General features: G+C 34.4%; 1 protein-coding gene across 1 annotated transcript in view; it reads right to left on the minus strand.

Annotated features, from left to right (window-relative positions):
• zbtb20 (zinc finger and BTB domain containing 20) overlaps positions 1-16,998 on the minus strand; it is a 47,017-nt gene that overhangs the window by 13,644 nt on the left and 16,375 nt on the right. Inside the window, exon 2 of the mRNA XM_016568177.1 lies at positions 724-900. The gene's annotated coding sequence lies outside the window, so the exon portion shown is untranslated. The remainder of the gene's footprint in view (positions 1-723; positions 901-16,998) is intronic.

Raw genomic sequence — 16,998 nt, forward strand, 5'->3', positions numbered from 1 at the left:
TATCGTTTATTGTTCGCTACTGTGTTGCTATTCTAGTCTGGCCGTTTCCTGAAGAAGAAGAAAATCCGATCTATATGATGTAATGAATAAAACCATTTTTTGATTACCCAAAGTTTAATGGTGTTGTTCTCTTATTCAAATTATAAATGATATAACTAAACAAATTAATAAATATTTAGGTGAAGCTGTGCGCTTGAATTTATCATCGCATCATCCTATGCAGTGTGGTGAGTTATTATTGCTCATTATTGTCTATAGGCTATTTTAGTAATTTAAATAGCATGGGTTATCTTAATATATTGATTAATTACATTGTATTATAATATTACACCACCCAAATATTTAGGCTCCGTTGTCAGTGCAGACTTTTTTTTTAGCTTAGGCTACTGACCGTTGTGGATTAGTGTAGCCTGCATTAAAAAGTCTTGAACATAAAACAACAGGATAAAAATATAGTTGATGACTAGACATAATCATTTCATGACTCTAGACACTTCTTTGTGAAGACAGTGGCATAATACAGTGAAATAATATGTTCTTTAGCCATATAAATACAGTTGTCATGTGCATGGGTAAAATTTACCCGCTGGCGCTTTTAGGTATACAGCGACCTCTGCCGGTTCTAGTGTTAAACAAGCACGGCAACAGCCTGGTATTATGCATTAATCAACCAGAGAGAAATGTTTGTACAAAAGATGAGAAATTGAAGCGGGGCAAACTTACAGTCTGATGGTGTTCTGTGTATGTGGGTGTGTTTGTGTATCAGGCTGGTGAAGAGGCACTGGTTAGATGCTACAGGTTGCTGGTGGTGGTGGTGCAGTGGAAGAGGTCAGTCGTTAGCCACTCATTTCATTTCGGTCTGGCCACAATCTAACCTCATGCAGAATCTTCAAAGTCGCCCTGCAAAAAGAATCAGAGAGAACAACTATTGCATGTGGTTTTTTTTTTCTTTAAGACAAGTTGCTCAACATGGGAGATTTACCCTTTTTCTGACTAATAAAGTCACATTTATATACAATCACCAAGCAACAAGTGATTGCACAAAAACAGGAATGCACAAAAGCGAAGCAGAGATACGGCCTAGAAACAGTAGTTCATTTTATACAACATTGAATCCGATTGGACGAAAGGCTTCCAAGAATGCTGATATTCCACCAGTAACAGCACTGGGATTTTTCACCGTTTGTATCACTCTGCATTCTAAACAGGCCCTTAGTCTGTGCAGGGGCCCCAAGCAAATTTCAGGTATGGGGTCCCAACACAATAACTATGTGCTCTTCTACGCCTGACCCTTATTTTGCTCGCTTTATTTACCTCTTCACAACTGAAATAAATACTTAGTCAACCTGATGCTGTTCTAAAGCCACATTATGCCTATTTTTTTTCGGCTCATAAAAGAAGACATTATATATATATATATATATATATATATATAAATGCTTGCACTTGTCCATTTAATGAATTGTAACCTGCTTCGATAGAATCATTTTTGTAAAAAGATTGAAGAAGGTTACAATTCATTAAATGGACAAGTGCAAGCATTTATATATATATATATATATATATATATATAAATGCTTGCACTTGTCCATTTAATGAATTGTAACCTACTTCGATATTTTTACAAAAAGGATTCAAATGTCATAAATTTATCCCATGCAACTCGTTCCGTATTCCAAGTGTTCTTAAGGGGTTTGCCGAGAAAATGTAATCTATTATTAAGTGAAAATCTCTAGCAAAAATTTGTGCTTTTGTATGAGTGTGCAGCAGTTCGCGCCGGTGTATAAAATCATGACACGAAACGCGAAACTTTCTTTCTCTGAGGTTAATATATATTTATTCTGACAGTCAGATGGGATTATACAGCCTAGAAATTGACCAAAAACTGTCTAAAAGCACTTCAGTTCATCGCGATCTCACGACGTCCCGTTAATCAATGCATCTCTCTGCACCGCACAATCAATCTCTTATTTACATCGTATCTACACGTTGTTATAATGAGAGGATTCGCGAGCTTGCAGAACTCAGCACTGGACAAAAACCCGGCGTTTTGAGCATTGACTGAACATTTGACGCTCTCCAGAACACAAAAACACACTAGAGCGTTTGCCAGATATGTTTCGCCAATATCAGATGGGGCCCCCTGAATCGCATATAGAGCCATATCGCACTCCTGCTCGTGTAATATTGCCCATATATAACACTGTAAAAACGCTAACCCTGCAATCACCTAGAATACCCTAGTAACCACATAGCAACGCCCTAGCGGCAAGTGCAGTGATGTAGGCATCCAATGACCAATGAAAATCTCATTCTATATTTCAAACTGACCATGAACAAACCTCATTGGTTCCTGCAGAAGCTCAAACTCCAAATCTTTTTTTGTGAACCGGAATGATTCGTGATTAGAGAATGTGAAGGATCCGCTTGATGACTTGAAAATACGCTGAATAAAGAACGTGAAGCGAAGGCTGCATTCCAAGGACCCTTCACATTGACACAGCCTTCAACAGTGCCTAATGTGCACATCTTTTGTGTGCTTTACGTATGCGCATTGATCAAAGTTTATGTGAATATAAGCCTAAATTAAATCTGTTCATCATATAAAGGGATTGTGTCTCTTCAGAAGAAAAATTAAACCGCTCAATTTATATGGATTTCTTTTACAATCTCTTTACAAACTTTTTGAAGAAACAAGGTTTTGGGTGAATGGATGAACTTTGAAATTGAATTGAAAATTGAAATTGAATTGAAATTGAAATAAAAATGTACAAACAAGAGATCTGAGTCCACTTTCAGGTCCAAGTACAATGTGAATGCAAAGAGAACTATTAGTTAAGGGAGAAACTGTGTTCCCTAATCTAAATTGTTACTATATTTGCTTGTGATTGTTTTTATTCAAGACACACAAAAAAATGTTTTCCACATTGTTTTTTACTAAATCATAATTTATATGTAATAATAAACAATCTTTACCTACATTTATTTTAATGATGAAAATGCAAACTTACTAATGCAAACTTAACGTCTGTATAATAATTTTTATACAGTATATCACTATCATGATCACAAAAAAACGAAAAACAAAAAAATAAACAGGACAAGGAAAGTATTTATAATCAATTTATCACCTGCCCTGATCACAGTTAAAAACCCAATCAAAATATTTGTTTAAATATATATATATATATATATATATATATATTTTTTTTACCGGAATTAATGCAGCACTAAATCAAAACTAGTGACTCAGAAAAGCCTTGGTAAAAGAGACCTCAAAAACTTCCCATCATGTCTCCACATATCACATACGGAAAGCACCAGTTCCCCATCCTTTGCACTTTGTGAATGTACAGTATAAAGAGACGGTTATAACACTGTAACTTCCTGTCTATTGCCATGGAGGAAGGAAGCAGTTCTTATCACAAAGACACATTTGTGGCAGACCTGTGGACACACTTCACCACCAATTATAGGGTCAAACTCTGCCTAAAGGAGAAATCATATGCTCACTGGGCCAGGTGTTATTATGCAAGAGAGAGATGATAGAATGGTCAGCCTGCCACACCCATCCTTTCCACACACACACACACACACACACACTCTCTCCGAGGTAAAGATAAGTGAGTCTGTTTATTTATTTCACCAAAGAAACAAAAGAAGCATGTTATGATTTCATATGACTTTATTGCATATGTGTCATGTAGGGCTGTGTGATATTGAAGAAAAATGCGATATGCGATACCTTGTTAAAAATGCGATATTCGATATGCGATACGATATTGCTTAAAGTGTGTAAAATCAATTTCAGTTATATTTTAAAATATTTAAAAATGAAAATTATATAACCAATTTGTTTCACATTCTTTCTTGGAAAATAAAGAATCCCTACAACTTCTGAAAGTGACCAGCAGTGTTTTAGCATTACATAAAAAGTAATGTCACAAATATGCGTCGAACTAAAACTTTGACCTTTTGCAACGTTTTGATTTAAGTAGCCTATTATTAAAATGATTCAGATATCGCACGCCCTTGCGATGTTTACATTTGCGATATTTCGATAATTTCGATATATCGTGCAGCCCTAGTGTCATGTTTACAATGCAAATACTTCAAATTATGCAAATGTTCTCTATACCCTTACCAAAAAGTAGTATACTTCAAGTATATTTTTAAGTATACTTTATGTAGTAAGTATATAGGCTACGTGGAATACTCACATAACCTACAATATCTTCCAGCATATGCATACTGTATTGAAATATTGTATCCCACAACCTTCTGGGAGGAATATATATCCAAAGTTGTATAAACCGTGATCATTAGGGTAAGAGAATGTGTGTGTGTGTGTGTGTGTGTGTGTGTGTGTGTGTGTGTGTATATATATATATATATAGTGTCATTAATGTAAAATAATAAATTATTATTCATTTAATGATTATTTCTTACACCAAGGATGTAATTTTATCTTTTCATGTCAAAATAAAAAATAATATCTTTTTAGTACACAAATCTAAAAACAACGTGTCCACAAATAACTCATTAACAAATAAGACACCAAAAAAGTTGATATTAAACATAAAACACAATACACTGTCACAGATAACTACTTTCCAGAGATGATCAATTAATCTCAAAGCTGTTTTGACTGACTAAATATGATAAATTTTGATATTCAGATGAAATGACAAAAAGAAGAGCATAGCAACTCATCAAATGTGTCAAGATGATATTTTGTGCCATCTGTGATCAAAACTATTGTGAAAAAATTAAGGGAGGGGGTCATCTTGATCTCGATTGTAGAATTGTAGAATTTATTTCTAAGATGATAACTGAGCGCCACTTGCTGAATTAAACAAGCAATATATATTTAACACCAGGACACTAGTGTCAATCATATTTACTAGATGACCAGTTAAAGAAATCACGACAGCATGAAATGCACTAGTATTCTATTCCGAACACAGGCTTCCATTCTCCACAGCTAACATCATGCACCTTTATATACCACACTCTATCCTAAAGGATTGGTTGACCCAAAAATGAAGATTCTGTCAATATTTACTAACCCTCGTGTTCCAAACCAGTTCTTCCTTTACACACAAAGACGTAGGATTTTAAAGAGTTGAACTGGTCACTCTTTAACATGCAGCTGCAATGAGTAAAGCTTCAAAGATCATAAGACGATCCATAAAAGTATCACACAATTGGTCCAAATGATTTGGGTGCTATTATGCCAAGCAGGGCCTAAAACGAACATTTGCCACACCTGCCAAAATCCGGTGATTTATATAATTACAACACAGTCTTTCAATTGCAATTTGATAATCATGCTATCAGACATTGTTAGAATTAACCATAAAAATGTTTCTGGTTGGTGCTGCAGATACACTGACGCTGACTTCGAGCGCTTTACAGGCCATGCTCTTTCAACAAGAAGAGCTGAGTATACATGTTGATTTATTTTGAAAGCTTAACCTACATCCAAAACAAGGAAGAGGACAGGCACAGTGTGACACTGTCAGATCGCAATGTGTCTAAAAGCCCTAAAAACGACACAGTCCTTAGAGATTTGATGACCCTTTACATTCCCTTAACTCCACTGCTTTTCCTTTCCCTCTCTCATCCCCCTTTATGCGCTGAAGTGGTTAGGCTGAGATATTCGATTTAGTCTTTGTCTAGACCAGTGTGTCATTCCCATGTTCTGGCCCTGTGAATGGATCCAGCATCAGTAGGTCACAGTCACTATCCATCGAGTCAAAACAGCAGCTGTGGTGCTATCCTCGCAAACCCTCGTCACTCGCTCTCTTTCTTATTCGTTCTGTATCCTCAAAAGACAAATCATTTTGTCATTGAAAGCAAAAAACATCTTAGATGCTGGAATGTGTGATTAAATAGATAGATCTGACTCTGGATGAGCCACCCTCAAATTCGCATGCCGATATTCGCACACCTGTGACCACACATCAGTCAAATTCTATATTGATGCAGCAGGTTGCCTTGTTGCTTGGCAACCATAAACAGCCTACCTTATTGCATTCCACCTGCACAATTTTTTAATTGATGTGAAATACACAAAACAGCATACTTTCATTAAAATAATAAGATTTTTTACATTTAATTTAACGGATAGTTTTACACAAAATGCTAAATGACTAAATTACACATGTGCAAATAATCAGGTCATATGTGTGACCCTGGAGCACAAAAGCAGTGTTAAGTCGCTGGGGTATATTTGTAGCAATAGCCAACAATACATTGTATGGGTCAAAATTATCGATTTTTCTTTTATGCCCAAAATCATTAGGATATTAAGTAAAGATCATGTTCCATGAAGATAGTTTGTAAATTTCCTACTGTAAATATATCAAAACTTAATTTTTGATTAGTAATATGCATTGCTAAGAACTTCATTTGAACAACTTTAAAGATGATTTTCTCAATATTTAGATTTTTTTGCACCCTCAGATTCCAGATTTCCAAATATTGTCCTATCCTAACAAACCATACATCAATGGAAAGCTTATTTATTCAGCTTCTTTCAGATGATGCATAAATCTCAATTTCACAAAATTGACCCTTATGACTGGTTTTGTGCTCCAGGGTCACATATGACAAGCAGTGCAGTATATGATGACTTTTTTTAGTTAATATAATCACTAACTATTAAAATGCTGCAGTAAGCAAGTGTTTCTTTCTAATCAAAGCTATGGTCTGTGTTTACATGCATCATTCAGATGACATTTGAGCTTTTTTTCCATCTCATGCCATGAGCATTTTTAGTAAGGAATTGTACCTTTTTAAACATTTTAAAAAGCATGTATTTGCTACTTGCTATAGTTGGTTACAGGTGGCATTATGTGAAGTGAAAATTCTCATTAAAGAGTGTTTTATTGTACATATGTCGCATATTGCCATATTTGTGAAAGTTTATTTTTGAGCCATCATATGCACCAAATCAAGCTAATAGACCTTGATTTTGATTTACTTCACACACTTCACATATCAACAGCATTTGTTTTTGTTTTTTTCATGGAACCCAAAAGAAGTCATTTTTAAGTACATTCACACATGCTCTTTTCCATATAACGACAAAACGAAAAGTTTTGACAGCAACAGTTTTACCAGAGGTGGTTACAGTAGTTTTTAATATATAATAAAATACATAATTTATATAATACAATAAAAAACATGATTTATGAAAGTTTAAGAGTTATCTGTTTTTGCAAACGAACTCTTCATATAAAACCTATATGGCTTTAGAAGACTTTGCATACGTATATATATGGCCATTTGGACTCTTTTATGACACACGTTGTGTTTTGTCACAGTCATGGTATCAAGTAAATAATTCCATTTTTATTTATGGATTATCTATTTTTTAATGCTTAGGAGCACCCCTTAAACACATGGTCTTGAACGGTGCACTTCATATACAGGTGTTTTTAACTACTACTGTATGGACTTGTGTCAAAATGAGGCTAAGGATAAAGATAGGGTTAAGGTTAGGGACAGGTTTGGTGGTTTAGTTAGGTTTAAGGGCGGGTTAAGAGGTAGAGATAGGGTCAACAGTGTAATTACAGAAATTACAGATGTAATCAAATGCAGGTAAGTACAATGTATGTACACAATAGGTACACTGTATAAAAATGAATTTAAATGTTAGTACATACAGTAGTAGTTAAAGACACTTAATGTATTGTATTGCTTAATCAATCTTTTAAAAAGCTCTTCATGTTATTCTAATGGATGGCTTATGATTGAACTGTGACAAACAGCTCAGGAAAAATAATTTCCAACAACATACAAATTACAAAATGAATCTGTTGCCAGGGAGAAATCAGACATGGTATATGACAATCTGTGTGCAGTCATTTTAGGCATCTTTGTTTTCTTTTAATATTTCGGTGTCCGTATAAAAGGTTGATATTTGTTGAAAAGGTTGATGTTTGTTTCTTCAAATACTGGTTTTATTTACCCATGCATATTTTCTATTGTATTTGCACGCCTCTAGGAGACAGCACAGATGCATGCAATTAAATTTTTTTTTTTTCTTTCAGAGATGCAACACTGAATTTCACAGATAACCTTTCCACAAACAATGCAGTCTTTGAATTCTACATTTTTCATGTGCCCATAAGACAAGACTATTTTTATTGCTCTCTTTCATATATATGTATATATACGAGCAAAAATACAAATGGTTAAAATGTTGAAAAAAAATTTAATAAATCATGATGGAAGGCTTTACAATGAGTGTGTCTGTGTGGAGAGTAACCAGTAACCGTCAACACATGCCAGGTGCCAAACCTCCCCCTTACTCACCAAACCCGCTCGCCAATCAGCCTAAACGACAGCTAGAATGCATTATATACTCGTGTGAATGTAAGAGTGAGAAAACATGATTAAGCTCAAATCTCAGACAATGTTTTTTGTTGTTGTTGCTATTTTCCTTATTAGAATTCTAAAGAATTTAAAACCTGTATAACTTGTCTTTAATCTATTTTTAAATTAATGGGCAATGTTTGTCATAACAATGCTTTGCTTCTCATTGTACTTATGCTTTTATGAATATTTTCTGTATATGCTATAACTTATGGCATACTACATTTGTCAAAATGTGCAAAAGAGCACACTGTATTCCACAAGATGTATCAACTTGATCTTACATCTTCAGTGTGACAAATTAATCACAAGTAATATATACTTTTTTTTGTTTTGTAGGATGTTTTAACATAGTTATGTGACAAGCAGTGCTACATACAACAATTTCAAATGTATCCGTGTAAGGTCCATACTTTACGCAAGCACATGCATGCAAAATCACATTTGTTGCACTTCGAAATGTCAGACCGCAGTTTAAGATGCAATGCAAGTATGTGTTGCATTCACTATAGCTGACATTATCACACCCTTGAGACTGTGAATTTGTTACCATCACAGCAATGTACGAGCGCACAGTATGCAAAAAACTATTAAAATCTGTCCCTGCGTTCAGTTTCATTCTACTCTGCTCACCAGTAGTCGCTGCCACTCGTGTCACTGGAAATCTCTCATTGAAAATAAATGATGCTCGGCCACTCGGTGAATCACTGACAGTATGAACCCCCTTAAGACCTGTTTAACTAGAGTGCCTGCATGCTAAAATTACAATGACACATCTCACAACAGCAAAGCTATTCATAATCAACACAAATTCTACTATATCTTCATGCAACACTGGACTAAAGGAAATTAATAAACGTGATCACTAAAAAAGTCTTCAATAGATCAAAGCTCCACTGACCTTGGTCTTTATGACTGTCTTTGCATCACCAAACCTCACAGATTTATCTTATTACGGTGCACTTGTTTATTAATGTGATGCACAATGCATACTCAGACATACAGTATCAGCCACTCATTCTCTTGAGTTCTGATCAACAAGGTTGTTATCTCCGATTGAAGTAGTAGCCTATGCTTTACTGGAGTTTGTGCCCTTGCATTACAACCACAAGTTATCCTCCCCATATTGCTGCAATGGCACAGGCATTGTGTAAGATAACATTACAAAATGCCATAACTCAGATATACCTCGCTTTAACCCTTCATGTATTGATATGTCATCACACTAAAGCTTAATATACTACCAGAAATCAAGATAAATAAATAAATGAGGGTTAATTTGTCATCCATTATACTGTCTTGCAATGCCATGAATGGACTGTTGTATAGATCAACACGTTTTGGTGCAACGAATGGCTATGACTTGTTATGACTAGACATTTAATACAAGTTACAACACTGCTGAACCGAAAAAAATCTCAACGTATAAAAATAAGCAGATGACTAATTTTATGGTATGCAATGGCAGTGGTTTTCGACTGTTTGGTCACGACCCAACAATGTGTTGTCGGTTTATTCCGATTCCGGGAAAATGAAAACGATGCTTTACAGCAGTGGTTTTAAACAATCCTTGGTACTGAGCATAGTTCGGATAGCAAAATAAACAGACGTTTACAACACTTCTTGTTGTTGGTGTTAAGGGCTATCCATCCATTCTGACTGTGGTGCAAATTTGATCTGCTACTAGGAAGAAGCTAGACATTTGAGGCAGATGCCAACACACGGTGATTGTGTAAACCATAAACGAAACGCTGCAGGGTAAATGAAAATACGCCCAAGACTGCATTAAAGTGAAGTATTTGTGACATAATGCAAAACAAAACAAAGGCATTTAAGAAAAATGTGAATGGGGCCAAATTTTGGAGCATTTAAAAGCAGAAATGTGCAGCTTATAATTTAATAAAGTAATCGACATTTGTTGATTGAGCTTAGCTTGCAGTAAACCCAGAATATTTCTTTAAATATGGGTTCACTTGAAGCAAAAATAAATATGGACAAACCAAACGTATTTTTTTGTATGGTGCACAAATGTACTATTTAGTCTATGTCAAATGAATAACTTTGCAAATCGTTGGCCAGTGCAGTTTATGGTAATATTAAAGGGGTCCTATTATGCTTTTTCACTTTTTCAACTTTAGTTAGTCTGTAATGTTGCTGTTTGAGCATAAAAAAGATCTGCAAAGTTACAAAGTTCAAAGTCCACTTCAAAAGGAGATATTTTATTTAACAGAAATCACTTTTCAAAAACTAAAACAAATGACTCGTTTGGACTACAACGCATATTTTCCGGGATTTGTGATATCACAAATAACGACGAATGGGATGAGACCTGGTTGAGCTGCACTAGAGAAGGCAACGAGTGTTATCACTATGTCGGAGACACCCTAGCTTTCCCAAGACAGACGAACATAGAGTGGTTACAATCATCCGGGTTTAAATTGCGCTCAAACTGATTTGATTTTGATTTGTGGAGCCAATCACAACACACACTGGCCCAGCTAACCAATCACAGCACATTTCGTATTTCAGAAGGCGGGCTTTCATTTGATACAGGAACTACTCAAGCCGTTCATGCCAGACTGGGGAGAGAGGTGTTGTAATAATGTAAAATATGTGAAAAATAATGTGTTTTTCGAACAACCTAGTATGAGACCACCCCCAAAACAAAATCAAGACTTGTAAAAGAGCATAATAGGACCCCTTTAATACATTGTAGTGCTTGATTTTAAACTACATTTCTGATATTGTATTTGATATTGAATTGCCACATGATGTTCACTGTAAATATTATTAATTAAATAATAAAGCAGGCTACTTTATAAATACATTAGATGATCTGTCCAGCGGACTGTTTGACAAAACATCAAGTACTCATGACAGTGACCCCAATCCATCCACCATCATTCCCGCCAGATGCTGATGTTAAAAGACACTGATTTGACAGACACTAATTCTGATAGGCCTGATGTTAGCATTGCCACAGCTGTCGCAGGTAAATGAGGTTTTCTTGCAATCTCACCTTAATTATCTTGTGATTGCAATAAAACAGTTATTTTGTTGTGATATCGCTATTCAATTTGGACCTGGACGCCTTCATCTCTACACCGGGCAGTTATTCAATTTATGATGCCGATGGCACAGACACCAACGTGCATGCGACACCAGTCCCATTCACAAAGCACAAGATTTTCTTGCAATAAAATTACCTTGTGAGAAAACAACTTTTTATTAAGTTTCATCGCTTTTACCAAAACCCTCAGTCTAAAAATAGCTCACTTGTCAGCTTACTGTACATTTTACATTTTATGAAGAAAACTGTCAGTAGTGCTCTCATGTGCAAACTAGTTTTTGGCACATTGCTATGCGGTTGCTAGGGGGTTCTGGGTAGTTGCTTACTGCCAAAAGAGCCCAGCCACGTCTCTATGATATTCTGGTCTCTAGATAAGGGTCAGATTCCTCTGTTGTAAGATTCTCCAAGAAGTACCCTTCAGCATAAAAAGAGTACTTATGTACTTATTACAGAAATACATACTTAAGTGCAAACTGAATATAATGGTTTCAGACACTTTTTTCGCATGTTAAATGAAAATTTCAGTTTAAATGTGTATGAAATGCAATTAGCTGAATTTTTTTACCCAAATAAGTAGGACTTAAGTACATCTTTATATGTGTTTTCATAATTACTTCTGTTGTCTTTGAAATATGGTTAAAGTGTACTGCTGAATGTACTGACATGCATTTATTATAAACTAAAAATATACTTTGATGTTGTTTCTATTGAAACTTGCCATGTATTTAAATATATTTGTAATTATGAACTTGCAATTTAGTCAATTTAAAATTATAACTTTTATTTTGTATTAAGTACATAGATATGTAAATGTATTTGTAGTATACTTACCATGAAACAAATGTATTTCAAATGCATTTTAGTATATTTATTTTTCTCTAGGGACACTACAGTTAAAATTATAATATAATAGTTATTTACATGTGTTCATCGAAATAAGTGTACTTATTTAAAGCGTGACAAGATTTTTAAAACAATGATTTAAAATGAATTTAAAATTAAAACATTACATTTTACATTACAAAGTGCACTTTTCAAACATGTATTAAAGTGTGTTAAGAAACACAGTCACTGTTTAAGCACACCTAAATCTACGCTTTGTAACTTTTGGCCCATTAGCAGTTAAGGCATATTAGGAACATTGATTTGGTTATTATGGTTAATATGGCTTGATGCACTGTGCCCATGATTACAGATGTGAATCTCACTAACAACATCAAAACTCCCCCAATAATGACAAAAGACAGATATCCAAAAAAAAAACACGTCTTATAAGCAGGTGAGTAGCAAATATGCTGCTGTTGTTTTGACTTGTTTTAAAATAACATTACAAAGGTTTGGCCACAGTAACATTAGACATTGATTGCTATTCATATCACAGAAAGTGAAACAGTAGAAAACTATTAAAACTTGCAAAGGCTACAGACGAAAGCACTAACCGGTTTAGAAATTAGCTTTCTTACCAACATGATTGCTGTTTTATGAACCTAGTCAATGCTCAGCACATATGATGCCATATATATATACAGTATATATATATATATATACACACACACACACACACACACACACACTTTTTTTTACTTCAAGCTACTATATCACCTTGCACTGCATATAGCCTAGTTGTAGCCTGATCTTTTTTTCTTTAGTTACAGATATGATGTAAACAAGTGCAGACAAATGACGCTTATTCAGATTCCTGGTAAATCCATCCCACCAGCTCTAAAATATAAATATTATTATAGGCTTACCATAGTGAAAACAAGATGGTTTTATGATGTACTTGCTCCTTTTTTTTACATTTTGTTATTTTCGAATTAAAAAAGTTACACAGTGTACCATTAAATGGCCTTTTATTTATTTAATTAATATATGCAAGTAAATTTTTTTTAGATTTGAAGTGCACTACAAGTGTGCATTTAATACAATTAAGCACTTCTTTTTCAGATTAAATTATTTGAGTAATTCCAACCACTTAAACAAGTAATATCATACCTCTTGCTAACAAGCCGCACAATCATTCATGTTCATATATATATATATGATGCATATGTTTTAGGGGTGGGCGATATACCTGTGTTGGACATGATTAACCGGTTACACGCTCACGTGATGTTGCTGTGCTACGTGGTCACGAAAACGTATCGTTTGCACACGTTTTTAAATAGTGCGGTTTAAAAAAAAGTGATTTAAGCCGTTGAAATGCAATCAGCAGCGAAAGACAACTCATATGGCTGTATGAAGACGGTGAAGACGGTGCTCATAGATCATGCGAGTATTGAACTGAGTTATTTTTGCCGCTTTATAGGCCTTGAACGGTTAAATACACACACAGCAATGTAGGTCACAGCTGAGAAAGAAAACACGTGTCTGGATCCGGGAAGCTCTTAAAGTGACAGCAGTCTAGTATGTCATTCATGTTAATCAAACAACAAGAGAGAGAAAATCTCTCACTGCTCTTGACTAAATACTTTTGTAACTTTAATAAGAAGAACTATATATTTAATTGACACAGTGACGAATATGCAGTGTTTTTATTGATTACACAATGTATGTAGCATTTCTTAATTATTTGTTCTACTGTATTTTTTTTGTCCTATCGCATGTAATTATTCTTATTTTATCGCTGACTGTTTACTTGTCTTCACTGAGCTTGAATTTTTGTTATTTTTTATTTAGGTGACAAAAATGATGAAATTTCTATGGTATAAAAAATTTTGATATCACAAAGAACTTATAACTACATCGTGATATATATCGTTACCGTGAAATAAAATTACTCATATTGTGATATAAGATTTTGGTCTTATCGCCCACTCCTAATATGTCATACTATTTATGCACAGGTTTTATACAATGATCATATTTGTGCTTTAATTTTGCCCAACATGCAATGAGCTATTTTGCAAACACTGTAGCTGTAATGTTGTTATTCATATCATCATTATAAGAACACTCATTCATTGACAACAGCGTGGTAACGAAACCCCAAAAGGTGACGAATTAACGCTAATGTAGTCCAAGATACATACTGTACTGCATATATTGTGTGCGCATCCTTTTGATCACCATCCACGCTGCCAGAATATATGCATATGAATATAAATAGCAGAGAAGAGAGGCCATGATCAAAGCCATGTTCTCGGTATAAAAACGTGCTTTGTCTATACCATGCAGCATGACAAACAGTGCAGACAATGAATACTTCATGCATATTGATACGGGTAGAGGAGGTAAACGTTTCCTGATAAACACGTGCAACAAGACTTTAATAAAAGGAGCTCATTAGGGCACGTAGTATGAAGATCTTTCAAAAGCTTTTTAGGGGTATATAATATATTAGATATAAAAGCTTCACAAAACACTCCATTAGCCTCTTGAATATTTCCTATATATATTTTGTGAAGTGTAACACTACATACTAAGTGGCCGCCCACTTTTTTGGTGGCCTTGGTTTTGCAAGTATTTTTTTTATTCCAAAAAATTCTTCAGAAAAGAGTCCTAAGCCTTGAACCAAACCATTCAGCTCTGAAATGAAGCACAACATGACCAACTATGATTTGAAGCACAAAAGTATGAAAATCAGAACAAAAGTCATAACTGCGTATTTAATTAACTCTTATCGCATGAAGCATTGTGAATGACATCCTTTAATCAAAGACGACAGTGCAATATAAAATGATTGAGTTATAGTATATTGATTATAAGAAAATAAAAAACGATTAGTTATTCATTATTATTTCTGTACGTTTGCCCCTGTGAAAAAAAGAGCATTTAATTGTATTGAATGTGCACTTGCAGTGCACTTCAAACCTTAAAAGGATATTGGAAAAAAAACGTAAGTGCACTTGAAGAGAATTAACGTTTTATGACTGTTTCTTATCGCACGTGTACATTAAAAAGTACACATTGAATTAAGGTCACATTTAAAGTTTGGCATGCTGTAAAAGAGCACACTTATTCTTCTGAGCACATGCATAGCACTTGATTTTAACTATAATGTTTATTTGGAATTTACATTTGAAGTAAATTTTTAAATGTACTAAATTGCAACTTCATCATTACAACTGTGTAATTGCAAATATATTTAAATATGACATGCAAGTTTCAATAGAGCTAAAGTCACTTAAGGGAGTCTGCATATGTCTGCCTCACACACAGACACATGCAGAAATTAGACTATAAATACATACAATACTGTACAGCTTCTGAATAAATTATATAGTTTTTGTAAATGTTGAGAAAATAATTATTTACACTTTCTTTCTCTCTACTATCTTCTATCTTTGTATAGTTCTTTTAATTTATGACATATTCTATGTGAAATGCTTCTTTTATGATGTATTTGTATGCCCTTTATTTGTTGCCGATACTGTTTGCTGATGCACCGTGGGACGAGTAACTAAGGTAAACATTTCACTACATTACATCACATGAATGTCAAATACATGTGACAGATAAAGAACTTTGAACCTCGAAAGTCTATTTTAGTTTAATGAAAATGCTTGTGTGCATTCAGCAGTACACTTTAACCATATTTCAACAGAACACAATAGAAGTAATTATCAAATTATATATGAGAGTGTACTTAAGTCCTAGGGTCAAAGAAACACTCTAAAGTGCATTTGATATACATTTAAACTATAATGCATTTTCATTTATTTGCAATTAACATGCAATTATGTGTCAGAAAACATTGCATTCAGTTTGCACCCGAGTATCTTCTTTTATATATATATATACATATATATATACATATATATATATATATAGATAGATAGATAGATAGATAGATAGATGGATAGATATTCTGAGTATATTATTTCCTTTAAGTACTGTATATGATTTTCTTAATAAGTAGGCTACTTTTTTTAGTAAGCTAAATTGTTTTTTTTCTCACAAGGGTATAGCAAAATAATTAGATATATACAAAGAGTAGTAGAGTAGTTTGAGAGTATAACGAGGCCGACTCGATTATATAATTTGCTTTTAATTTTGAGTTGTTGTTTTTGTTTATTTTTTTACTTATGTAAAGGTTTAGTTGCACTTGTTACATTTCTGTGCCACAAGCTTCGCATAACGGAACTTCAAAAATAATGACTGTTTTCTTACAGGTTTCCAGAACAACCCCCATCTGCCAACAGAGAGTCCATGCATGCGGCTACGCCAGACAGGTAAGGCGATTCAAACAAACCAAACAACGTTTTAAAAGCATCACAGAGCCACAGCGTTTGTAGCTGTCTCTGCATATTAAGCACGGATAGAAGAAAGTATGTTAAAGACATTTTAAAATGAATGGGACTTTACTTTGGGAACCTACTGTATTGATGCAGTGACACCATTTCTATAATTCTGGGACACGCTGGAGATCTGAGATGAGTTTTGTAGTTTCTCTCATAAACATCGCCGGAATATCAGAGCGATCGCAGGTGAAATTAGGTGCAAGGACACTGAACGTCATGAATTGCTCCCAGAGATCAGAGATCCGCCCCCCCACACACACACACTCACACTCACACACTCACACACACACACACACACTT

Source organism: Sinocyclocheilus rhinocerous, unplaced genomic scaffold (genome assembly GCF_001515625.1).
Source record: "Sinocyclocheilus rhinocerous isolate Xijiao unplaced genomic scaffold, SAMN03320098_v1.1 scaffold1915, whole genome shotgun sequence".
Classification (NCBI taxonomy): domain Eukaryota; kingdom Metazoa; phylum Chordata; class Actinopteri; order Cypriniformes; family Cyprinidae; genus Sinocyclocheilus; species Sinocyclocheilus rhinocerous.